Genomic DNA, 23,799 nt, shown 5'->3' with positions numbered 1-23,799 from the left:
AGGTTTCTTCTTGGGTGCGATTTTCTTTGGAGAAGCTGCTTCACTCATTTTTAATGTTTTCTTACAACAATCCAACGATAAACGATGCTTGTTATCACAGTAGAAGTATACTAAACATTACCGTGTAAATGAGATATAATTTAAGACGGTGCGAAGTATGCGGACGTAAAAGTACCACTCCCGGGAATTGATTTGGCGCGAAAACAGAAATGTGTGTTTCTGTACATCGTATAATGTCCGTTTTGGGTGCCGCGACTATGCGAAAGCATGTTAATTTTTATTTGTAGTACGACGCAATAGTCTGCAAGAGAAGCTGCTGGAGTTTGAGGTCTTCAGCATTACATCTAGTCTGTTAATTTGGGCTTCTTCCGCGCTCGTGTTAGGATTTTCATAAAGCGTTCTTTGGTTTGCGTTGCGTATGTCGGCCTACATCATCGACACGGCCTGTTTCCGGCTATTAGGAGCAATTCATATATTGGGCACTGCGTTTCGACTTTTTTATTAGACCACAGTAAAAAAATTCACTCACAGAAGTCCCTTTCTTTCATGGCTACAAACACGAAGAATTCTGTCGTAAGTAAAACGAATGCGCAAGCCAAAATGACGATGGGGCGAAGTCATAAGCATGGCCCTGTGGCCCAATGGATAAGGCATCTGACTACGAATCAGGGGATTCCAGGTTCGACTCCTGGCAGGGTCGCACTGTCGCATTTCGGCTGCATGGTCTACTGTGTAACGCGCGCGCACGTTCTGGCGTAATGCGTTGATAAACGGAATGTACGCAGACATATTGGAAAGTAATATCACGCACTTAGTATCGTCGCCTTTGTTAGCATTCATGTAAGTTACCATCCACTCGCTACAGTCGCTCTCCATCCTACGGCTAAATCAACAGCCGTGATTTTTACTATGTCGCCGTCCATCCGTACGCGGTGACAGTTGTAAGCTTTACAGTAACGTGACATGCTCCACAAGCAGTTACGGTGTGTGGACGATGCCTATCATGGCAACGCTTGTTCTTTATCGCTTCTCGGCCTAATGGCTAAGATCAAGTGTAGTATCTGTTCTTATCAGTTTAATATCTGGTAGGCCATTCTCTGAATGGTCAGTATATTAATCTGATTTTTGGCCTTGGGTCATGGAGGTGGATTCATTCACGCCGTGACCACGGGTTGCCTTGGTGTTGCACTATTACCGATGGCGGCCCACATAAGCAATAAAAGAATAATAGCAGTCCTCTTTCCGACGGCACTCTGCATAGTCTACGGCGGGAACAAAACGCGTACACTGGGGGAGAATACAGCCTATGCCCCGCGACACGGCAGTTTATAACACACTCAAGCCACAAGCATTAACAAACTTTGAAGGGTACCCTCATGCTACGGTGCAGTTCCAACTCATACTTACCTGACGGGGAAGTAAAGACTGATCAATGAGGGTTTTCTTCCAGAGTGAGGCTCTTGCATTGCACTACGCTTGGGCTGACCTCTGCGATTACTGCAAACGTCAGTAACTCGACCGTACAATTTCTGGTAGTGGGGGCCTGCGTCCGCGCTCGCCCCCTCCTTAAGTCAAAATGAATGAGCTTAGAAAAGTTGCGCGGCCAAATGTCGGTGGTGACTTAAACGCTAAGGTAAAACCTCGCTTGGCTGTTACGAAACGTGATTGCGATATAAGTCCTCGGAAGGCGGCGGAATTTTATTTTATTTGCCATTCCGTCAGGGTTATTGGATGATCGGCAATAGATCGAGTTTGTATGCATTTGAAAGCTCTTTTTTCTCGTACTATCACCTGAAAATGTCGTAGGAAAATGTCATAGGAAACACTTTCAACAACCGCCACGTTCCTTAATTGTTATAACAAGAAATATATCACAGCAAATGAAAATGAAAAGCCTACGACACCGGGAGTTCCCAGGCGGTCCCCCATCCAAGTACTATCCCGGCCCGACGATGCTTAACTTCCGTGATCAGACGAGAACGGGTGTGTTCATCGTGGTATGGCCGTAGACATTAGTAGGTGCAAATACGTGCAATTTATTTTGACGTTGTGATCAAATTTTTTTATTTAATTTCTTTGAGTTACTTAGGACAAGGCGTATGCATGGATTATCTATTAGACTTTAAGGTTATAGTTTTGTGAAAAAAACAATGTTTTTTTAAAGATGTGTGGCTATAAAAATAGCCGTTGTTTTCTGAGTGTAGCGGTTTACTTCTTCTGTCCTTTGTCGTTCTTCTTTGGGAGTAAGACAGCTTGAATGTTTGGCAAAACACCACCAGCTGCAATGGTTACACCGCTCAAAAGTTTGTTTAATTCTTCATCATTACGAACAGCCAATTGTAAATGTCTTGGAATAATCCTAGCTTTTTTGTTGTCTCTTGCTGCGTTACCAGCCAACTCCAATATCTCAGCAGATAAATATTCCAAGACGGCTGCTAAGTAAACTGGTGCTCCAGATCCAATTCGGTTAGCATAGTGCCCTCTACGAAGGAATCTATGCACTCTACCGACTGGAAATTGAAGTCCAGCTCTTGAGGATCTTGTCTTGGCTTTAGCCTTAGCTTTTCCACCTTTTCCACGTCCAGACATAACTGCGATTTGATTTGTAAGTTAATACAAAAACGTACGAATATTTAACGTAAGTGTTAACGAAATAAACTTTACTCGTTTTTTCATCATAAAAATAGGATCGAAATCATGTTTTTTTAACCAATCATAATTAAGTATTAAACAAAAGATTTTTTTTTTAACCAATTAAATTGCGTATCGGCGTTTTCGGATCGAATTCGATCCGATTTTTTTACTTATAAACAAAAAGTTTTGACTTGCAGTTTAATGCTTATTTACAAGTTAAGTAGCAAAAATTTTTAACCATGTCTGACGCAGCAGCTAAAGGAGGAAAACAGGCACCTAAAGTAGCCAAGAAAGGTGAAAAAAGAGCCGGCAAAAAAGGAGGAAAGATTGGTGGAACTGGTGAAAAGAAACGCAAGAGAAAGAGAAAGGAAAGTTATGCTATTTACATCTACAATGTTTTGAAACAAGTTCACCCAGATGTCGGAGTTTCAAGCAAAGCTATGAGCATCATGAACTCATTTGTCAACGACATCTTTGAGCGCATTGCTTCCGAAGCTTCGCGTTTGGCTCTTCAAAACAAAAAGTCGACCATCTCTTCTCGTGAAATTCAAACCGCAGTACGTCTTCTCTTGCCTGGAGAACTTGCAAAACACGCAGTCAGTGAAGGAACAAAAGCCGTCACAAAATACACAAGCAGCAAGTAAACCAACGTCTACCAAACACAAACGGTCTTTTTTAAGACCACACATCTTTAAAAAAACATTTACTTGGCGTCACTACAAGTTAACCGAAGTTAATAAAACTTCTAAATAATGTGCTTAAGAACACTAGCCTACATTTAAAATACTTCCCCATGTGTGTGTGGATTAGCTTCACTTTTCATACGTATTATTAGCTGTACTTGCAGAAAAGACAAGTACATTGATCCATGTTATTGCTTACATTTAACTTAACCCAGCTTTTCACGGAAACACTCCCAGGCAAATTAACCCTACAAAGTATTTCTAAATTTTTTTTGTGTCATATATGACATAGTATCGTATAGCAATAAATGTAACTGTGACAAGACTTTACACATTGTGTAATTTGGAAGCGTGCACAAAGTAATGTTTTAAAAGATTTGTGGCTATAAAAATAGCCGTTTTTGTTGAGCAATGACAACGCTTAACCTCCGAATCCGTAAAGAGTTCTTCCTTGACGTTTTAAGGCATAAACAACATCCATAGCGGTAACGGTCTTGCGTTTAGCGTGCTCTGTGTAGGTTACAGCATCACGAATAACATTCTCTAAGAAAACCTTCAGTACACCTCTGGTTTCCTCATAGATAAGGCCAGAGATACGTTTGACACCACCTCGTCGAGCAAGACGCCGAATAGCAGGTTTTGTGATTCCCTGAATGTTATCACGAAGAATTTTTCGGTGACGTTTAGCACCTCCTTTTCCCAATCCTTTACCTCCTTTTCCGCGTCCAGACATATTGATATAGTTGCGTACAGAACGAGTACAAAAACAACGTTTGAGTTAACAGAATTCAGACAGCTTTAAAAAGAGGCCATAAAATTACCTACTGCTCGTGGAAACACCCTAATTAACCAATAGAGTTGCGTCATTACAAAATGTTCCGAACATTTTGTACATTTTTTTAAGTAAAACTGTAGTTTTTTTAAAAATTCGTGGTCTTAATGTTTCAGTAAGGCAATAAATTTGGCATCGTTGGAATTCGCCAAACCTTCTGCTACTTACTAAAAAAAAAAAAAGTCAAAAGCTTTTGTGTATCAGAAGATACAGCCGTTTTCCCGTAGCCAAAAAACACAGATTTTATAAAAATGTTAAAGTAATGAGCGTAATGTCATTATGCAGCCAATCAGAAATTACTTTCTTAGCACCAATCAAATGGTTTGTTTTGAACCTTAGCTGTCAATCAATATGAGAAATAAAACTTTGGCGCGATAGTGCATTTTAGACCGTCTTGTGTATCCGTACTACATCGACTTCTTAAAATATGGCTCGTACAAAGCAAACTGCACGTAAATCTACTGGAGGAAAGGCTCCACGAAAACAACTCGCCACTAAAGCTGCGAGGAAAAGCGCACCAGCTACTGGAGGAGTGAAAAAACCACATCGTTACAGACCTGGTACAGTTGCTCTCAGAGAAATCAGAAGATACCAGAAGTCAACCGAGCTCTTGATCCGCAAGTTGCCTTTCCAGCGTCTTGTGCGAGAAATTGCTCAGGACTTCAAAACAGATCTGCGATTCCAGAGCACAGCCGTTATGGCTCTGCAAGAGGCTTCTGAAGCGTACCTTGTTGGCTTGTTCGAGGATACTAACTTGTGTGCCATTCACGCAAAACGAGTTACAATCATGCCTAAAGACATCCAGTTGGCAAGAAGAATTCGTGGGGAACGTGCCTAAGCATCTTACCAAACAAAAAACGGCTATTTTTATAGCCACACATCCATAAAAAATATTACGGCTAGCTTTTTATATCAAACTTTGTCCTGCTTTCTGTTTAAATTTTATGCTACATAAAAATTTTATGCTACATAAAGTTTGACAATGTTAAAAATATGAAGGGCAAGAAAAGTAAAAGCAAGAAAATAAGAAATTTAAAAACGAAAATACTTAAACTTAGGGAATCTAATCTTAAATTTACTCTTTTTTAACTGTTTAAGTGACTTAAACAAGTTTAACTTTGTACCAAGATAATGTTTTTTTGTAAATGTGTGGCTATAAAAATAGCCGTTTGTTAATGTAATAGCCAGATACACACAAATTATTTTTTTGCGGTCTTCTTTGCTGCCTTTTTGGGAGTCTTTTTGACCTTCTTTGCTGCAGGTTTTTTAGCAACAGGCTTCTTTGTGGGTTTCTTAGCTGCTGGTTTCTTAGCCGAGGCTTTCTTTGTGGCAGGCTTCTTTGCTGCTTTCTTTGGCGTGCTCTTCTTTGCTGGCTTCTTTTTTGGTGTACTTTTCTTTGCAGTAGGCTTCTTTGCCGTTGGCTTTTTTGCTGCGGCCTTTTTCTTAGGTTTTTCTTTTTTTACCTGACCTAGCTTGAATGATCCAGAAGCACCAGTGCCTTTAGTTTGAATCAAATCGCCTGATGTTACTCCTCGTTTAAGAGCCATTTTCAGATGATGATCTGAGTTTTCAGCAACTTTGTAATTTGCATGAATATATTTTGTAATAGCTTGGCGAGATGAACCACCGCGTTCCTTTAGGGTAGCGATAGCAGCCTTGATCATGTCCACATATTTAGGGTGATCAGCTGTCTTCTTTGCAGCAGGTTTCTTCTTGGGTGCGATTTTCTTTGGAGAAGCTGCTTCACTCATTTTTAATGTTTTCTTACAACAATCCAACGATAAACGATGCTTGTTATCACAGTAGAAGTATACTAAACATTACCGTGTAAATGAGATATAATTTAAGACGGTGCGAAGTATGCGGACGTAAAAGTACCACTCCCGGGAATTGATTTGGCGCGAAAACAGAAATGTGTGTTTCTGTACATCGTATAATGTCCGTTTTGGGTGCCGCGACTATGCGAAAGCATGTTAATTTTTATTTGTAGTACGACGCAATAGTCTGCAAGAGAAGCTGCTGGAGTTTGAGGTCTTCAGCATTACATCTAGTCTGTTAATTTGGGCTTCTTCCGCGCTCGTGTTAGGATTTTCATAAAGCGTTCTTTGGTTTGCGTTGCGTATGTCGGCCTACATCATCGACACGGCCTGTTTCCGGCTATTAGGAGCAATTCATATATTGGGCACTGCGTTTCGACTTTTTTATTAGACCACAGTAAAAAAATTCACTCACAGAAGTCCCTTTCTTTCATGGCTACAAACACGAAGAATTCTGTCGTAAGTAAAACGAATGCGCAAGCCAAAATGACGATGGGGCGAAGCCATAAGCATGGCCCTGTGGCCCAATGGATAAGGCATCTGACTACGAATCAGGGGATTCCAGGTTCGACTCCTGGCAGGGTCGCACTGTCGCATTTCGGCTGCATGGTCTACTGTGTAACGCGCGCGCACGTTCTGGCGTAATGCGTTGATAAACGGAATGTACGCAGACATATTGGAAAGTAATATCACGCACTTAGTATCGTCGCCTTTGTTAGCATTCATGTAAGTTACCATCCACTCGCTACAGTCGCTCTCCATCCTACGGCTAAATCAACAGCCGTGATTTTTACTATGTCGCCGTCCATCCGTACGCGGTGACAGTTGTAAGCTTTACAGTAACGTGACATGCTCCACAAGCAGTTACGGTGTGTGGACGATGCCTATCATGGCAACGCTTGTTCTTTATCGCTTCTCGGCCTAATGGCTAAGATCAAGTGTAGTATCTGTTCTTATCAGTTTAATATCTGGTAGGCCATTCTCTGAATGGTCAGTATATTAATCTGATTTTTGGCCTTGGGTCATGGAGGTGGATTCATTCACGCCGTGACCACGGGTTGCCTTGGTGTTGCACTATTACCGATGGCGGCCCACATAAGCAATAAAAGAATAATAGCAGTCCTCTTTCCGACGGCACTCTGCATAGTCTACGGCGGGAACAAAACGCGTACACTGGGGGAGAATACAGCCTATGCCCCGCGACACGGCAGTTTATAACACACTCAAGCCACAAGCATTAACAAACTTTGAAGGGTACCCTCATGCTACGGTGCAGTTCCAACTCATACTTACCTGACGGGGAAGTAAAGACTGATCAATGAGGGTTTTCTTCCAGAGTGAGGCTCTTGCATTGCACTACGCTTGGGCTGACCTCTGCGATTACTGCAAACGTCAGTAACTCGACCGTACAATTTCTGGTAGTGGGGGCCTGCGTCCGCGCTCGCCCCCTCCTTAAGTCAAAATGAATGAGCTTAGAAAAGTTGCGCGGCCAAATGTCGGTGGTGACTTAAACGCTAAGGTAAAACCTCGCTTGGCTGTTACGAAACGTGATTGCGATATAAGTCCTCGGAAGGCGGCGGAATTTTATTTTATTTGCCATTCCGTCAGGGTTATTGGATGATCGGCAATAGATCGAGTTTGTATGCATTTGAAAGCTCTTTTTTCTCGTACTATCACCTGAAAATGTCGTAGGAAAATGTCATAGGAAACACTTTCAACAACCGCCACGTTCCTTAATTGTTATAACAAGAAATATATCACAGCAAATGAAAATGAAAAGCCTACGACACCGGGAGTTCCCAGGCGGTCCCCCATCCAAGTACTATCCCGGCCCGACGATGCTTAACTTCCGTGATCAGACGAGAACGGGTGTGTTCATCGTGGTATGGCCGTAGACATTAGTAGGTGCAAATACGTGCAATTTATTTTGACGTTGTGATCAAATTTTTTTATTTAATTTCTTTGAGTTACTTAGGACAAGGCGTATGCATGGATTATCTATTAGACTTTAAGGTTATAGTTTTGTGAAAAAAACAATGTTTTTTTAAAGATGTGTGGCTATAAAAATAGCCGTTGTTTTCTGAGTGTAGCGGTTTACTTCTTCTGTCCTTTGTCGTTCTTCTTTGGGAGTAAGACAGCTTGAATGTTTGGCAAAACACCACCAGCTGCAATGGTTACACCGCTCAAAAGTTTGTTTAATTCTTCATCATTACGAACAGCCAATTGTAAATGTCTTGGAATAATCCTAGCTTTTTTGTTGTCTCTTGCTGCGTTACCAGCCAACTCCAATATCTCAGCAGATAAATATTCCAAGACGGCTGCTAAGTAAACTGGTGCTCCAGATCCAATTCGGTTAGCATAGTGCCCTCTACGAAGGAATCTATGCACTCTACCGACTGGAAATTGAAGTCCAGCTCTTGAGGATCTTGTCTTGGCTTTAGCCTTAGCTTTTCCACCTTTTCCACGTCCAGACATAACTGCGATTTGATTTGTAAGTTAATACAAAAACGTACGAATATTTAACGTAAGTGTTAACGAAATAAACTTTACTCGTTTTTTCATCATAAAAATAGGATCGAAATCATGTTTTTTTAACCAATCATAATTAAGTATTAAACAAAAGATTTTTTTTTTAACCAATTAAATTGCGTATCGGCGTTTTCGGATCGAATTCGATCCGATTTTTTTACTTATAAACAAAAAGTTTTGACTTGCAGTTTAATGCTTATTTACAAGTTAAGTAGCAAAAATTTTTAACCATGTCTGACGCAGCAGCTAAAGGAGGAAAACAGGCACCTAAAGTAGCCAAGAAAGGTGAAAAAAGAGCCGGCAAAAAAGGAGGAAAGATTGGTGGAACTGGTGAAAAGAAACGCAAGAGAAAGAGAAAGGAAAGTTATGCTATTTACATCTACAATGTTTTGAAACAAGTTCACCCAGATGTCGGAGTTTCAAGCAAAGCTATGAGCATCATGAACTCATTTGTCAACGACATCTTTGAGCGCATTGCTTCCGAAGCTTCGCGTTTGGCTCTTCAAAACAAAAAGTCGACCATCTCTTCTCGTGAAATTCAAACCGCAGTACGTCTTCTCTTGCCTGGAGAACTTGCAAAACACGCAGTCAGTGAAGGAACAAAAGCCGTCACAAAATACACAAGCAGCAAGTAAACCAACGTCTACCAAACACAAACGGTCTTTTTTAAGACCACACATCTTTAAAAAAACATTTACTTGGCGTCACTACAAGTTAACCGAAGTTAATAAAACTTCTAAATAATGTGCTTAAGAACACTAGCCTACATTTAAAATACTTCCCCATGTGTGTGTGGATTAGCTTCACTTTTCATACGTATTATTAGCTGTACTTGCAGAAAAGACAAGTACATTGATCCATGTTATTGCTTACATTTAACTTAACCCAGCTTTTCACGGAAACACTCCCAGGCAAATTAACCCTACAAAGTATTTCTAAATTTTTTTTGTGTCATATATGACATAGTATCGTATAGCAATAAATGTAACTGTGACAAGACTTTACACATTGTGTAATTTGGAAGCGTGCACAAAGTAATGTTTTAAAAGATTTGTGGCTATAAAAATAGCCGTTTTTGTTGAGCAATGACAACGCTTAACCTCCGAATCCGTAAAGAGTTCTTCCTTGACGTTTTAAGGCATAAACAACATCCATAGCGGTAACGGTCTTGCGTTTAGCGTGCTCTGTGTAGGTTACAGCATCACGAATAACATTCTCTAAGAAAACCTTCAGTACACCTCTGGTTTCCTCATAGATAAGGCCAGAGATACGTTTGACACCACCTCGTCGAGCAAGACGCCGAATAGCAGGTTTTGTGATTCCCTGAATGTTATCACGAAGAATTTTTCGGTGACGTTTAGCACCTCCTTTTCCCAATCCTTTACCTCCTTTTCCGCGTCCAGACATATTGATATAGTTGCGTACAGAACGAGTACAAAAACAACGTTTGAGTTAACAGAATTCAGACAGCTTTAAAAAGAGGCCATAAAATTACCTACTGCTCGTGGAAACACCCTAATTAACCAATAGAGTTGCGTCATTACAAAATGTTCCGAACATTTTGTACATTTTTTTAAGTAAAACTGTAGTTTTTTTAAAAATTCGTGGTCTTAATGTTTCAGTAAGGCAATAAATTTGGCATCGTTGGAATTCGCCAAACCTTCTGCTACTTACTAAAAAAAAAAAAAGTCAAAAGCTTTTGTGTATCAGAAGATACAGCCGTTTTCCCGTAGCCAAAAAACACAGATTTTATAAAAATGTTAAAGTAATGAGCGTAATGTCATTATGCAGCCAATCAGAAATTACTTTCTTAGCACCAATCAAATGGTTTGTTTTGAACCTTAGCTGTCAATCAATATGAGAAATAAAACTTTGGCGCGATAGTGCATTTTAGACCGTCTTGTGTATCCGTACTACATCGACTTCTTAAAATATGGCTCGTACAAAGCAAACTGCACGTAAATCTACTGGAGGAAAGGCTCCACGAAAACAACTCGCCACTAAAGCTGCGAGGAAAAGCGCACCAGCTACTGGAGGAGTGAAAAAACCACATCGTTACAGACCTGGTACAGTTGCTCTCAGAGAAATCAGAAGATACCAGAAGTCAACCGAGCTCTTGATCCGCAAGTTGCCTTTCCAGCGTCTTGTGCGAGAAATTGCTCAGGACTTCAAAACAGATCTGCGATTCCAGAGCACAGCCGTTATGGCTCTGCAAGAGGCTTCTGAAGCGTACCTTGTTGGCTTGTTCGAGGATACTAACTTGTGTGCCATTCACGCAAAACGAGTTACAATCATGCCTAAAGACATCCAGTTGGCAAGAAGAATTCGTGGGGAACGTGCCTAAGCATCTTACCAAACAAAAAACGGCTATTTTTATAGCCACACATCCATAAAAAATATTACGGCTAGCTTTTTATATCAAACTTTGTCCTGCTTTCTGTTTAAATTTTATGCTACATAAAAATTTTATGCTACATAAAGTTTGACAATGTTAAAAATATGAAGGGCAAGAAAAGTAAAAGCAAGAAAATAAGAAATTTAAAAACGAAAATACTTAAACTTAGGGAATCTAATCTTAAATTTACTCTTTTTTAACTGTTTAAGTGACTTAAACAAGTTTAACTTTGTACCAAGATAATGTTTTTTTGTAAATGTGTGGCTATAAAAATAGCCGTTTGTTAATGTAATAGCCAGATACACACAAATTATTTTTTTGCGGTCTTCTTTGCTGCCTTTTTGGGAGTCTTTTTGACCTTCTTTGCTGCAGGTTTTTTAGCAACAGGCTTCTTTGTGGGTTTCTTAGCTGCTGGTTTCTTAGCCGAGGCTTTCTTTGTGGCAGGCTTCTTTGCTGCTTTCTTTGGCGTGCTCTTCTTTGCTGGCTTCTTTTTTGGTGTACTTTTCTTTGCAGTAGGCTTCTTTGCCGTTGGCTTTTTTGCTGCGGCCTTTTTCTTAGGTTTTTCTTTTTTTACCTGACCTAGCTTGAATGATCCAGAAGCACCAGTGCCTTTAGTTTGAATCAAATCGCCTGATGTTACTCCTCGTTTAAGAGCCATTTTCAGATGATGATCTGAGTTTTCAGCAACTTTGTAATTTGCATGAATATATTTTGTAATAGCTTGGCGAGATGAACCACCGCGTTCCTTTAGGGTAGCGATAGCAGCCTTGATCATGTCCACATATTTAGGGTGATCAGCTGTCTTCTTTGCAGCAGGTTTCTTCTTGGGTGCGATTTTCTTTGGAGAAGCTGCTTCACTCATTTTTAATGTTTTCTTACAACAATCCAACGATAAACGATGCTTGTTATCACAGTAGAAGTATACTAAACATTACCGTGTAAATGAGATATAATTTAAGACGGTGCGAAGTATGCGGACGTAAAAGTACCACTCCCGGGAATTGATTTGGCGCGAAAACAGAAATGTGTGTTTCTGTACATCGTATAATGTCCGTTTTGGGTGCCGCGACTATGCGAAAGCATGTTAATTTTTATTTGTAGTACGACGCAATAGTCTGCAAGAGAAGCTGCTGGAGTTTGAGGTCTTCAGCATTACATCTAGTCTGTTAATTTGGGCTTCTTCCGCGCTCGTGTTAGGATTTTCATAAAGCGTTCTTTGGTTTGCGTTGCGTATGTCGGCCTACATCATCGACACGGCCTGTTTCCGGCTATTAGGAGCAATTCATATATTGGGCACTGCGTTTCGACTTTTTTATTAGACCACAGTAAAAAAATTCACTCACAGAAGTCCCTTTCTTTCATGGCTACAAACACGAAGAATTCTGTCGTAAGTAAAACGAATGCGCAAGCCAAAATGACGATGGGGCGAAGTCATAAGCATGGCCCTGTGGCCCAATGGATAAGGCATCTGACTACGAATCAGGGGATTCCAGGTTCGACTCCTGGCAGGGTCGCACTGTCGCATTTCGGCTGCATGGTCTACTGTGTAACGCGCGCGCACGTTCTGGCGTAATGCGTTGATAAACGGAATGTACGCAGACATATTGGAAAGTAATATCACGCACTTAGTATCGTCGCCTTTGTTAGCATTCATGTAAGTTACCATCCACTCGCTACAGTCGCTCTCCATCCTACGGCTAAATCAACAGCCGTGATTTTTACTATGTCGCCGTCCATCCGTACGCGGTGACAGTTGTAAGCTTTACAGTAACGTGACATGCTCCACAAGCAGTTACGGTGTGTGGACGATGCCTATCATGGCAACGCTTGTTCTTTATCGCTTCTCGGCCTAATGGCTAAGATCAAGTGTAGTATCTGTTCTTATCAGTTTAATATCTGGTAGGCCATTCTCTGAATGGTCAGTATATTAATCTGATTTTTGGCCTTGGGTCATGGAGGTGGATTCATTCACGCCGTGACCACGGGTTGCCTTGGTGTTGCACTATTACCGATGGCGGCCCACATAAGCAATAAAAGAATAATAGCAGTCCTCTTTCCGACGGCACTCTGCATAGTCTACGGCGGGAACAAAACGCGTACACTGGGGGAGAATACAGCCTATGCCCCGCGACACGGCAGTTTATAACACACTCAAGCCACAAGCATTAACAAACTTTGAAGGGTACCCTCATGCTACGGTGCAGTTCCAACTCATACTTACCTGACGGGGAAGTAAAGACTGATCAATGAGGGTTTTCTTCCAGAGTGAGGCTCTTGCATTGCACTACGCTTGGGCTGACCTCTGCGATTACTGCAAACGTCAGTAACTCGACCGTACAATTTCTGGTAGTGGGGGCCTGCGTCCGCGCTCGCCCCCTCCTTAAGTCAAAATGAATGAGCTTAGAAAAGTTGCGCGGCCAAATGTCGGTGGTGACTTAAACGCTAAGGTAAAACCTCGCTTGGCTGTTACGAAACGTGATTGCGATATAAGTCCTCGGAAGGCGGCGGAATTTTATTTTATTTGCCATTCCGTCAGGGTTATTGGATGATCGGCAATAGATCGAGTTTGTATGCATTTGAAAGCTCTTTTTTCTCGTACTATCACCTGAAAATGTCGTAGGAAAATGTCATAGGAAACACTTTCAACAACCGCCACGTTCCTTAATTGTTATAACAAGAAATATATCACAGCAAATGAAAATGAAAAGCCTACGACACCGGGAGTTCCCAGGCGGTCCCCCATCCAAGTACTATCCCGGCCCGACGATGCTTAACTTCCGTGATCAGACGAGAACGGGTGTGTTCATCGTGGTATGGCCGTAGACATTAGTAGGTGCAAATACGTGCAATTTATTTTGACGTTGTGATCAAATTTTTTTATTTAATTTCTTTGAGTTACTTAGGACAAGGCGTATGCATGGATTATCTATTAGACTTTAAGGTTATAGTTTTGTGAAAAAAACAATGTTTTTTTAAAGATGTGTGGCTATAAAAATAGCCGTTGTTTTCTGAGTGTAGCGGTTTACTTCTTCTGTCCTTTGTCGTTCTTCTTTGGGAGTAAGACAGCTTGAATGTTTGGCAAAACACCACCAGCTGCAATGGTTACACCGCTCAAAAGTTTGTTTAATTCTTCATCATTACGAACAGCCAATTGTAAATGTCTTGGAATAATCCTAGCTTTTTTGTTGTCTCTTGCTGCGTTACCAGCCAACTCCAATATCTCAGCAGATAAATATTCCAAGACGGCTGCTAAGTAAACTGGTGCTCCAGATCCAATTCGGTTAGCATAGTGCCCTCTACGAAGGAATCTATGCACTCTACCGACTGGAAATTGAAGTCCAGCTCTTGAGGATCTTGTCTTGGCTTTAGCCTTAGCTTTTCCACCTTTTCCACGTCCAGACATAACTGCGATTTGATTTGTAAGTTAATACAAAAACGTACGAATATTTAACGTAAGTGTTAACGAAATAAACTTTACTCGTTTTTTCATCATAAAAATAGGATCGAAATCATGTTTTTTTAACCAATCATAATTAAGTATTAAACAAAAGATTTTTTTTTTAACCAATTAAATTGCGTATCGGCGTTTTCGGATCGAATTCGATCCGATTTTTTTACTTATAAACAAAAAGTTTTGACTTGCAGTTTAATGCTTATTTACAAGTTAAGTAGCAAAAATTTTTAACCATGTCTGACGCAGCAGCTAAAGGAGGAAAACAGGCACCTAAAGTAGCCAAGAAAGGTGAAAAAAGAGCCGGCAAAAAAGGAGGAAAGATTGGTGGAACTGGTGAAAAGAAACGCAAGAGAAAGAGAAAGGAAAGTTATGCTATTTACATCTACAATGTTTTGAAACAAGTTCACCCAGATGTCGGAGTTTCAAGCAAAGCTATGAGCATCATGAACTCATTTGTCAACGACATCTTTGAGCGCATTGCTTCCGAAGCTTCGCGTTTGGCTCTTCAAAACAAAAAGTCGACCATCTCTTCTCGTGAAATTCAAACCGCAGTACGTCTTCTCTTGCCTGGAGAACTTGCAAAACACGCAGTCAGTGAAGGAACAAAAGCCGTCACAAAATACACAAGCAGCAAGTAAACCAACGTCTACCAAACACAAACGGTCTTTTTTAAGACCACACATCTTTAAAAAAACATTTACTTGGCGTCACTACAAGTTAACCGAAGTTAATAAAACTTCTAAATAATGTGCTTAAGAACACTAGCCTACATTTAAAATACTTCCCCATGTGTGTGTGGATTAGCTTCACTTTTCATACGTATTATTAGCTGTACTTGCAGAAAAGACAAGTACATTGATCCATGTTATTGCTTACATTTAACTTAACCCAGCTTTTCACGGAAACACTCCCAGGCAAATTAACCCTACAAAGTATTTCTAAATTTTTTTTGTGTCATATATGACATAGTATCGTATAGCAATAAATGTAACTGTGACAAGACTTTACACATTGTGTAATTTGGAAGCGTGCACAAAGTAATGTTTTAAAAGATTTGTGGCTATAAAAATAGCCGTTTTTGTTGAGCAATGACAACGCTTAACCTCCGAATCCGTAAAGAGTTCTTCCTTGACGTTTTAAGGCATAAACAACATCCATAGCGGTAACGGTCTTGCGTTTAGCGTGCTCTGTGTAGGTTACAGCATCACGAATAACATTCTCTAAGAAAACCTTCAGTACACCTCTGGTTTCCTCATAGATAAGGCCAGAGATACGTTTGACACCACCTCGTCGAGCAAGACGCCGAATAGCAGGTTTTGTGATTCCCTGAATGTTATCACGAAGAATTTTTCGGTGACGTTTAGCACCTCCTTTTCCCAATCCTTTACCTCCTTTTCCGCGTCCAGACATATTGATATAGTTGCGTACAGAACGAGTACAAAAACAACGTTTGAGTTAACAGAATTCAGACAGCTTTAAAAAGAGGCCATAAAATTACCTACTGCTCGTGGAAACACCCTAATTAACCAATAGAGTTGCGTCATTACAAAATGTTCCGAACATTTTGTACATTTTTTTAAGTAAAACTGTAGTTTTTTTAAAAATTCGTGGTCTTAATGTTTCAGTAAGGCAATAAATTTGGCATCGTTGGAATTCGCCAAACCTTCTGCTACTTACTAAAAAAAAAAAAAGTCAAAAGCTTTTGTGTATCAGAAGATACAGCCGTTTTCCCGTAGCCAAAAAACACAGATTTTATAAAAATGTTAAAGTAATGAGCGTAATGTCATTATGCAGCCAATCAGAAATTACTTTCTTAGCACCAATCAAATGGTTTGTTTTGAACCTTAGCTGTCAATCAATATGAGAAATAAAACTTTGGCGCGATAGTGCATTTTAGACCGTCTTGTGTATCCGTACTACATCGACTTCTTAAAATATGGCTCGTACAAAGCAAACTGCACGTAAATCTACTGGAGGAAAGGCTCCACGAAAACAACTCGCCACTAAAGCTGCGAGGAAAAGCGCACCAGCTACTGGAGGAGTGAAAAAACCACATCGTTACAGACCTGGTACAGTTGCTCTCAGAGAAATCAGAAGATACCAGAAGTCAACCGAGCTCTTGATCCGCAAGTTGCCTTTCCAGCGTCTTGTGCGAGAAATTGCTCAGGACTTCAAAACAGATCTGCGATTCCAGAGCACAGCCGTTATGGCTCTGCAAGAGGCTTCTGAAGCGTACCTTGTTGGCTTGTTCGAGGATACTAACTTGTGTGCCATTCACGCAAAACGAGTTACAATCATGCCTAAAGACATCCAGTTGGCAAGAAGAATTCGTGGGGAACGTGCCTAAGCATCTTACCAAACAAAAAACGGCTATTTTTATAGCCACACATCCATAAAAAATATTACGGCTAGCTTTTTATATCAAACTTTGTCCTGCTTTCTGTTTAAATTTTATGCTACATAAAAATTTTATGCTACATAAAGTTTGACAATGTTAAAAATATGAAGGGCAAGAAAAGTAAAAGCAAGAAAATAAGAAATTTAAAAACGAAAATACTTAAACTTAGGGAATCTAATCTTAAATTTACTCTTTTTTAACTGTTTAAGTGACTTAAACAAGTTTAACTTTGTACCAAGATAATGTTTTTTTGTAAATGTGTGGCTATAAAAATAGCCGTTTGTTAATGTAATAGCCAGATACACACAAATTATTTTTTTGCGGTCTTCTTTGCTGCCTTTTTGGGAGTCTTTTTGACCTTCTTTGCTGCAGGTTTTTTAGCAACAGGCTTCTTTGTGGGTTTCTTAGCTGCTGGTTTCTTAGCCGAGGCTTTCTTTGTGGCAGGCTTCTTTGCTGCTTTCTTTGGCGTGCTCTTCTTTGCTGGCTTCTTTTTTGGTGTACTTTTCTTTGCAGTAGGCTTCTTTGCCGTTGGCTTTTTTGCTGCGGCCTTTTTCTTAGGTTTTTCTTTTTTTACCTGACCTAGCTTGAATGATCCAGAAGCACCAGTGCCTTTAGTTTGAATCAAATCGCCTGATGTTACTCCTCGTTTAAGAGCCATTTTCAGATGATGATCTGAGTTTTCAGCAACTTTGTAATTTGCATGAATATATTTTGTAATAGCTTGGCGAGATGAACCACCGCGTTCCTTTAGGGTAGCGATAGCAGCCTTGATCATGTCCACATATTTAGGGTGATCAGCTGTCTTCTTTGCAGCAGGTTTCTTCTTGGGTGCGATTTTCTTTGGAGAAGCTGCTTCACTCATTTTTAATGTTTTCTTACAACAATCCAACGATAAACGATGCTTGTTATCACAGTAGAAGTATACTAAACATTACCGTGTAAATGAGATATAATTTAAGACGGTGCGAAGTATGCGGACGTAAAAGTACCACTCCCGGGAATTGATTTGGCGCGAAAACAGAAATGTGTGTTTCTGTACATCGTATAATGTCCGTTTTGGGTGCCGCGACTATGCGAAAGCATGTTAATTTTTATTTGTAGTACGACGCAATAGTCTGCAAGAGAAGCTGCTGGAGTTTGAGGTCTTCAGCATTACATCTAGTCTGTTAATTTGGGCTTCTTCCGCGCTCGTGTTAGGATTTTCATAAAGCGTTCTTTGGTTTGCGTTGCGTATGTCGGCCTACATCATCGACACGGCCTGTTTCCGGCTATTAGGAGCAATTCATATATTGGGCACTGCGTTTCGACTTTTTTATTAGACCACAGTAAAAAAATTCACTCACAGAAGTCCCTTTCTTTCATGGCTACAAACACGAAGAATTCTGTCGTAAGTAAAACGAATGCGCAAGCCAAAATGACGATGGGGCGAAGTCATAAGCATGGCCCTGTGGCCCAATGGATAAGGCATCTGACTACGAATCAGGGGATTCCAGGTTCGACTCCTGGCAGGGTCGCACTGTCGCATTTCGGCTGCATGGTCTACTGTGTAACGCGCGCGCACGTTCTGGCGTAATGCGTTGATAAACGGAATGTACGCAGACATATTGGAAAGTAATATCACGCACTTAGTATCGTCGCCTTTGTTAGCATTCATGTAAGTTACCATCCACTCGCTACAGTCGCTCTCCATCCTACGGCTAAATCAACAGCCGTGATTTTTACTATGTCGCCGTCCATCCGTACGCGGTGACAGTTGTAAGCTTTACAGTAACGTGACATGCTCCACAAGCAGTTACGGTGTGTGGACGATGCCTATCATGGCAACGCTTGTTCTTTATCGCTTCTCGGCCTAATGGCTAAGATCAAGTGTAGTATCTGTTCTTATCAGTTTAATATCTGGTAGGCCATTCTCTGAATGGTCAGTATATTAATCTGATTTTTGGCCTTGGGTCATGGAGGTGGATTCATTCACGCCGTGACCACGGGTTGCCTTGGTGTTGCACTATTACCGATGGCGGCCCACATAAGCAATAAAAGAATAATAGCAGTCCTCTTTCCGACGGCACTCTGCATAGTCTACGGCGGGAACAAAACGCGTACACTGGGGGAGAATACAGCCTATGCCCCGCGACACGGCAGTTTATAACACACTCAAGCCACAAGCATTAACAAACTTTGAAGGGTACCCTCATGCTACGGTGCAGTTCCAACTCATACTTACCTGACGGGGAAGTAAAGACTGATCAATGAGGGTTTTCTTCCAGAGTGAGGCTCTTGCATTGCACTACGCTTGGGCTGACCTCTGCGATTACTGCAAACGTCAGTAACTCGACCGTACAATTTCTGGTAGTGGGGGCCTGCGTCCGCGCTCGCCCCCTCCTTAAGTCAAAATGAATGAGCTTAGAAAAGTTGCGCGGCCAAATGTCGGTGGTGACTTAAACGCTAAGGTAAAACCTCGCTTGGCTGTTACGAAACGTGATTGCGATATAAGTCCTCGGAAGGCGGCGGAATTTTATTTTATTTGCCATTCCGTCAGGGTTATTGGATGATCGGCAATAGATCGAGTTTGTATGCATTTGAAAGCTCTTTTTTCTCGTACTATCACCTGAAAATGTCGTAGGAAAATGTCATAGGAAACACTTTCAACAACCGCCACGTTCCTTAATTGTTATAACAAGAAATATATCACAGCAAATGAAAATGAAAAGCCTACGACACCGGGAGTTCCCAGGCGGTCCCCCATCCAAGTACTATCCCGGCCCGACGATGCTTAACTTCCGTGATCAGACGAGAACGGGTGTGTTCATCGTGGTATGGCCGTAGACATTAGTAGGTGCAAATACGTGCAATTTATTTTGACGTTGTGATCAAATTTTTTTATTTAATTTCTTTGAGTTACTTAGGACAAGGCGTATGCGTGGATTATCTATTAGACTTTAAGGTTATAGTTTTGTGAAAAAAACAATGTTTTTTTAAAGATGTGTGGCTATAAAAATAGCCGTTGTTTTCTGAGTGTAGCGGTTTACTTCTTCTGTCCTTTGTCGTTCTTCTTTGGGAGTAAGACAGCTTGAATGTTTGGCAAAACACCACCAGCTGCAATGGTTACACCGCTCAAAAGTTTGTTTAATTCTTCATCATTACGAACAGCCAATTGTAAATGTCTTGGAATAATCCTAGCTTTTTTGTTGTCTCTTGCTGCGTTACCAGCCAACTCCAATATCTCAGCAGATAAATATTCCAAGACGGCTGCTAAGTAAACTGGTGCTCCAGATCCAATTCGGTTAGCATAGTGCCCTCTACGAAGGAATCTATGCACTCTACCGACTGGAAATTGAAGTCCAGCTCTTGAGGATCTTGTCTTGGCTTTAGCCTTAGCTTTTCCACCTTTTCCACGTCCAGACATAACTGCGATTTGATTTGTAAGTTAATACAAAAACGTACGAATATTTAACGTAAGTGTTAACGAAATAAACTTTACTCGTTTTTTCATCATAAAAATAGGATCGAAATCATGTTTTTTTAACCAATCATAATTAAGTATTAAACAAAAGATTTTTTTTTTAACCAATTAAATTGCGTATCGGCGTTTTCGGATCGAATTCGATCCGATTTTTTTACTTATAAACAAAAAGTTTTGACTTGCAGTTTAATGCTTATTTACAAGTTAAGTAGCAAAAATTTTTAACCATGTCTGACGCAGCAGCTAAAGGAGGAAAACAGGCACCTAAAGTAGCCAAGAAAGGTGAAAAAAGAGCCGGCAAAAAAGGAGGAAAGATTGGTGGAACTGGTGAAAAGAAACGCAAGAGAAAGAGAAAGGAAAGTTATGCTATTTACATCTACAATGTTTTGAAACAAGTTCACCCAGATGTCGGAGTTTCAAGCAAAGCTATGAGCATCATGAACTCATTTGTCAACGACATCTTTGAGCGCATTGCTTCCGAAGCTTCGCGTTTGGCTCTTCAAAACAAAAAGTCGACCATCTCTTCTCGTGAAATTCAAACCGCAGTACGTCTTCTCTTGCCTGGAGAACTTGCAAAACACGCAGTCAGTGAAGGAACAAAAGCCGTCACAAAATACACAAGCAGCAAGTAAACCAACGTCTACCAAACACAAACGGTCTTTTTTAAGACCACACATCTTTAAAAAAACATTTACTTGGCGTCACTACAAGTTAACCGAAGTTAATAAAACTTCTAAATAATGTGCTTAAGAACACTAGCCTACATTTAAAATACTTCCCCATGTGTGTGTGGATTAGCTTCACTTTTCATACGTATTATTAGCTGTACTTGCAGAAAAGACAAGTACATTGATCCATGTTATTGCTTACATTTAACTTAACCCAGCTTTTCACGGAAACACTCCCAGGCAAATTAACCCTACAAAGTATTTCTAAATTTTTTTTGTGTCATATATGACATAGTATCGTATAGCAATAAATGTAACTGTGACAAGACTTTACACATTGTGTAATTTGGAAGCGTGCACAAAGTAATGTTTTAAAAGATTTGTGGCTATAAAAATAGCCGTTTTTGTTGAGCAATGACAACGCTTAACCTCCGAATCCGTAAAGAGTTCTTCCTTGACGTTTTAAGGCATAAACAACATCCATAGCGGTAACGGTCTTGCGTTTAGCGTGCTCTGTGTAGGTTACAGCATCACGAATAACATTCTCTAAGAAAACCTTCAGTACACCTCTGGTTTCCTCATAGATAAGGCCAGAGATACGTTTGACACCACCTCGTCGAGCAAGACGCCGAATAGCAGGTTTTGTGATTCCCTGAATGTTATCACGAAGAATTTTTCGGTGACGTTTAGCACCTCCTTTTCCCAATCCTTTACCTCCTTTTCCGCGTCCAGACATATTGATATAGTTGCGTACAGAACGAGTACAAAAACAACGTTTGAGTTAACAGAATTCAGACAGCTTTAAAAAGAGGCCATAAAATTACCTACTGCTCGTGGAAACACCCTAATTAACCAATAGAGTTGCGTCATTACAAAATGTTCCGAACATTTTGTACATTTTTTTAAGTAAAACTGTAGTTTTTTTAAAAATTCGTGGTCTTAATGTTTCAGTAAGGCAATAAATTTGGCATCGTTGGAATTCGCCAAACCTTCTGCTACTTACTAAAAAAAAAAAAAGTCAAAAGCTTTTGTGTATCAGAAGATACAGCCGTTTTCCCGTAGCCAAAAAACACAGATTTTATAAAAATGTTAAAGTAATGAGCGTAATGTCATTATGCAGCCAATCAGAAATTACTTTCTTAGCACCAATCAAATGGTTTGTTTTGAACCTTAGCTGTCAATCAATATGAGAAATAAAACTTTGGCGCGATAGTGCATTTTAGACCGTCTTGTGTATCCGTACTACATCGACTTCTTAAAATATGGCTCGTACAAAGCAAACTGCACGTAAATCTACTGGAGGAAAGGCTCCACGAAAACAACTCGCCACTAAAGCTGCGAGGAAAAGCGCACCAGCTACTGGAGGAGTGAAAAAACCACATCGTTACAGACCTGGTACAGTTGCTCTCAGAGAAATCAGAAGATACCAGAAGTCAACCGAGCTCTTGATCCGCAAGTTGCCTTTCCAGCGTCTTGTGCGAGAAATTGCTCAGGACTTCAAAACAGATCTGCGATTCCAGAGCACAGCCGTTATGGCTCTGCAAGAGGCTTCTGAAGCGTACCTTGTTGGCTTGTTCGAGGATACTAACTTGTGTGCCATTCACGCAAAACGAGTTACAATCATGCCTAAAGACATCCAGTTGGCAAGAAGAATTCGTGGGGAACGTGCCTAAGCATCTTACCAAACAAAAAACGGCTATTTTTATAGCCACACATCCATAAAAAATATTACGGCTAGCTTTTTATATCAAACTTTGTCCTGCTTTCTGTTTAAATTTTATGCTACATAAAAATTTTATGCTACATAAAGTTTGACAATGTTAAAAATATGAAGGGCAAGAAAAGTAAAAGCAAGAAAATAAGAAATTTAAAAACGAAAATACTTAAACTTAGGGAATCTAATCTTAAATTTACTCTTTTTTAACTGTTTAAGTGACTTAAACAAGTTTAACTTTGTACCAAGATAATGTTTTTTTGTAAATGTGTGGCTATAAAAATAGCCGTTTGTTAATGTAATAGCCAGATACACACAAATTATTTTTTTGCGGTCTTCTTTGCTGCCTTTTTGGGAGTCTTTTTGACCTTCTTTGCTGCAGGTTTTTTAGCAACAGGCTTCTTTGTGGGTTTCTTAGCTGCTGGTTTCTTAGCCGAGGCTTTCTTTGTGGCAGGCTTCTTTGCTGCTTTCTTTGGCGTGCTCTTCTTTGCTGGCTTCTTTTTTGGTGTACTTTTCTTTGCAGTAGGCTTCTTTGCCGTTGGCTTTTTTGCTGCGGCCTTTTTCTTAGGTTTTTCTTTTTTTACCTGACCTAGCTTGAATGATCCAGAAGCACCAGTGCCTTTAGTTTGAATCAAATCGCCTGATGTTACTCCTCGTTTAAGAGCCATTTTCAGATGATGATCTGAGTTTTCAGCAACTTTGTAATTTGCATGAATATATTTTGTAATAGCTTGGCGAGATGAACCACCGCGTTCCTTTAGGGTAGCGATAGCAGCCTTGATCATGTCCACATATTTAGGGTGATCAGCTGTCTTCTTTGCAGCAGGTTTCTTCTTGGGTGCGATTTTCTTTGGAGAAGCTGCTTCACTCATTTTTAATGTTTTCTTACAACAATCCAACGATAAACGATGCTTGTTATCACAGTAGAAGTATACTAAACATTACCGTGTAAATGAGATATAATTTAAGACGGTGCGAAGTATGCGGACGTAAAAGTACCACTCCCGGGAATTGATTTGGCGCGAAAACAGAAATGTGTGTTTCTGTACATCGTATAATGTCCGTTTTGGGTGCCGCGACTATGCGAAAGCATGTTAATTTTTATTTGTAGTACGACGCAATAGTCTGCAAGAGAAGCTGCTGGAGTTTGAGGTCTTCAGCATTACATCTAGTCTGTTAATTTGGGCTTCTTCCGCGCTCGTGTTAGGATTTTCA

At 40.4% G+C, this 23,799-nt stretch overlaps 16 non-coding genes across 16 annotated transcripts; 12 read left to right on the top strand and 4 right to left on the bottom strand.

Annotated features, from left to right (window-relative positions):
* The first annotated feature begins 627 nt into the window (after window positions 1–627).
* On the top strand, window positions 628–700 carry Trnar-acg (transfer RNA arginine (anticodon ACG)). Its single transcript has one exon. It is a non-coding gene; the product is annotated as a tRNA-Arg (tRNA).
* A 322-nt stretch (window positions 701–1,022) lies between these two features.
* Window positions 1,023–1,214, top strand: LOC130660892 (U2 spliceosomal RNA). The gene has a single exon (XR_008988089.1). It is a non-coding gene; the product is annotated as a U2 spliceosomal RNA (small nuclear RNA).
* A 185-nt stretch (window positions 1,215–1,399) lies between these two features.
* Window positions 1,400–1,564, top strand: LOC130659842 (U1 spliceosomal RNA). The gene has a single exon (XR_008987046.1). It is a non-coding gene; the product is annotated as a U1 spliceosomal RNA (small nuclear RNA).
* Window positions 1,565–1,892: 328 nt separating this feature from the next.
* LOC130661576 (5S ribosomal RNA) lies at window positions 1,893–2,011 on the bottom strand. Its single transcript, XR_008988753.1, has one exon. It is a non-coding gene; the product is annotated as a 5S ribosomal RNA (ribosomal RNA).
* A 4,468-nt stretch (window positions 2,012–6,479) lies between these two features.
* On the top strand, window positions 6,480–6,552 carry Trnar-acg (transfer RNA arginine (anticodon ACG)). Its single transcript has one exon. It is a non-coding gene; the product is annotated as a tRNA-Arg (tRNA).
* A 322-nt stretch (window positions 6,553–6,874) lies between these two features.
* Window positions 6,875–7,066, top strand: LOC130660891 (U2 spliceosomal RNA). The gene has a single exon (XR_008988088.1). It is a non-coding gene; the product is annotated as a U2 spliceosomal RNA (small nuclear RNA).
* A 185-nt stretch (window positions 7,067–7,251) lies between these two features.
* Window positions 7,252–7,416, top strand: LOC130659841 (U1 spliceosomal RNA). Its single transcript, XR_008987045.1, has one exon. It is a non-coding gene; the product is annotated as a U1 spliceosomal RNA (small nuclear RNA).
* A 328-nt stretch (window positions 7,417–7,744) lies between these two features.
* Window positions 7,745–7,863, bottom strand: LOC130661575 (5S ribosomal RNA). Its single transcript, XR_008988752.1, has one exon. It is a non-coding gene; the product is annotated as a 5S ribosomal RNA (ribosomal RNA).
* A 4,468-nt stretch (window positions 7,864–12,331) lies between these two features.
* On the top strand, window positions 12,332–12,404 carry Trnar-acg (transfer RNA arginine (anticodon ACG)). The gene has a single exon. It is a non-coding gene; the product is annotated as a tRNA-Arg (tRNA).
* Window positions 12,405–12,726: 322 nt separating this feature from the next.
* On the top strand, window positions 12,727–12,918 carry LOC130660890 (U2 spliceosomal RNA). The gene has a single exon (XR_008988087.1). It is a non-coding gene; the product is annotated as a U2 spliceosomal RNA (small nuclear RNA).
* Window positions 12,919–13,103: 185 nt separating this feature from the next.
* LOC130659840 (U1 spliceosomal RNA) lies at window positions 13,104–13,268 on the top strand. The gene has a single exon (XR_008987044.1). It is a non-coding gene; the product is annotated as a U1 spliceosomal RNA (small nuclear RNA).
* Window positions 13,269–13,596: 328 nt separating this feature from the next.
* On the bottom strand, window positions 13,597–13,715 carry LOC130661574 (5S ribosomal RNA). The gene has a single exon (XR_008988751.1). It is a non-coding gene; the product is annotated as a 5S ribosomal RNA (ribosomal RNA).
* A 4,468-nt stretch (window positions 13,716–18,183) lies between these two features.
* Window positions 18,184–18,256, top strand: Trnar-acg (transfer RNA arginine (anticodon ACG)). Its single transcript has one exon. It is a non-coding gene; the product is annotated as a tRNA-Arg (tRNA).
* A 322-nt stretch (window positions 18,257–18,578) lies between these two features.
* On the top strand, window positions 18,579–18,770 carry LOC130660888 (U2 spliceosomal RNA). Its single transcript, XR_008988084.1, has one exon. It is a non-coding gene; the product is annotated as a U2 spliceosomal RNA (small nuclear RNA).
* A 185-nt stretch (window positions 18,771–18,955) lies between these two features.
* LOC130659839 (U1 spliceosomal RNA) lies at window positions 18,956–19,120 on the top strand. Its single transcript, XR_008987043.1, has one exon. It is a non-coding gene; the product is annotated as a U1 spliceosomal RNA (small nuclear RNA).
* A 328-nt stretch (window positions 19,121–19,448) lies between these two features.
* LOC130661573 (5S ribosomal RNA) lies at window positions 19,449–19,567 on the bottom strand. The gene has a single exon (XR_008988750.1). It is a non-coding gene; the product is annotated as a 5S ribosomal RNA (ribosomal RNA).
* Window positions 19,568–23,799: the final 4,232 nt, after the last annotated feature.

Source organism: Hydractinia symbiolongicarpus, chromosome 9, assembly GCF_029227915.1.
Source record: "Hydractinia symbiolongicarpus strain clone_291-10 chromosome 9, HSymV2.1, whole genome shotgun sequence".
In the NCBI taxonomy this organism is placed as follows: Eukaryota; Metazoa; Cnidaria; class Hydrozoa; order Anthoathecata; family Hydractiniidae; genus Hydractinia; species Hydractinia symbiolongicarpus.
Note: the sequence above shows the minus strand (reverse complement) of the source record. Positions and strands in the feature narration are given on the sequence as shown.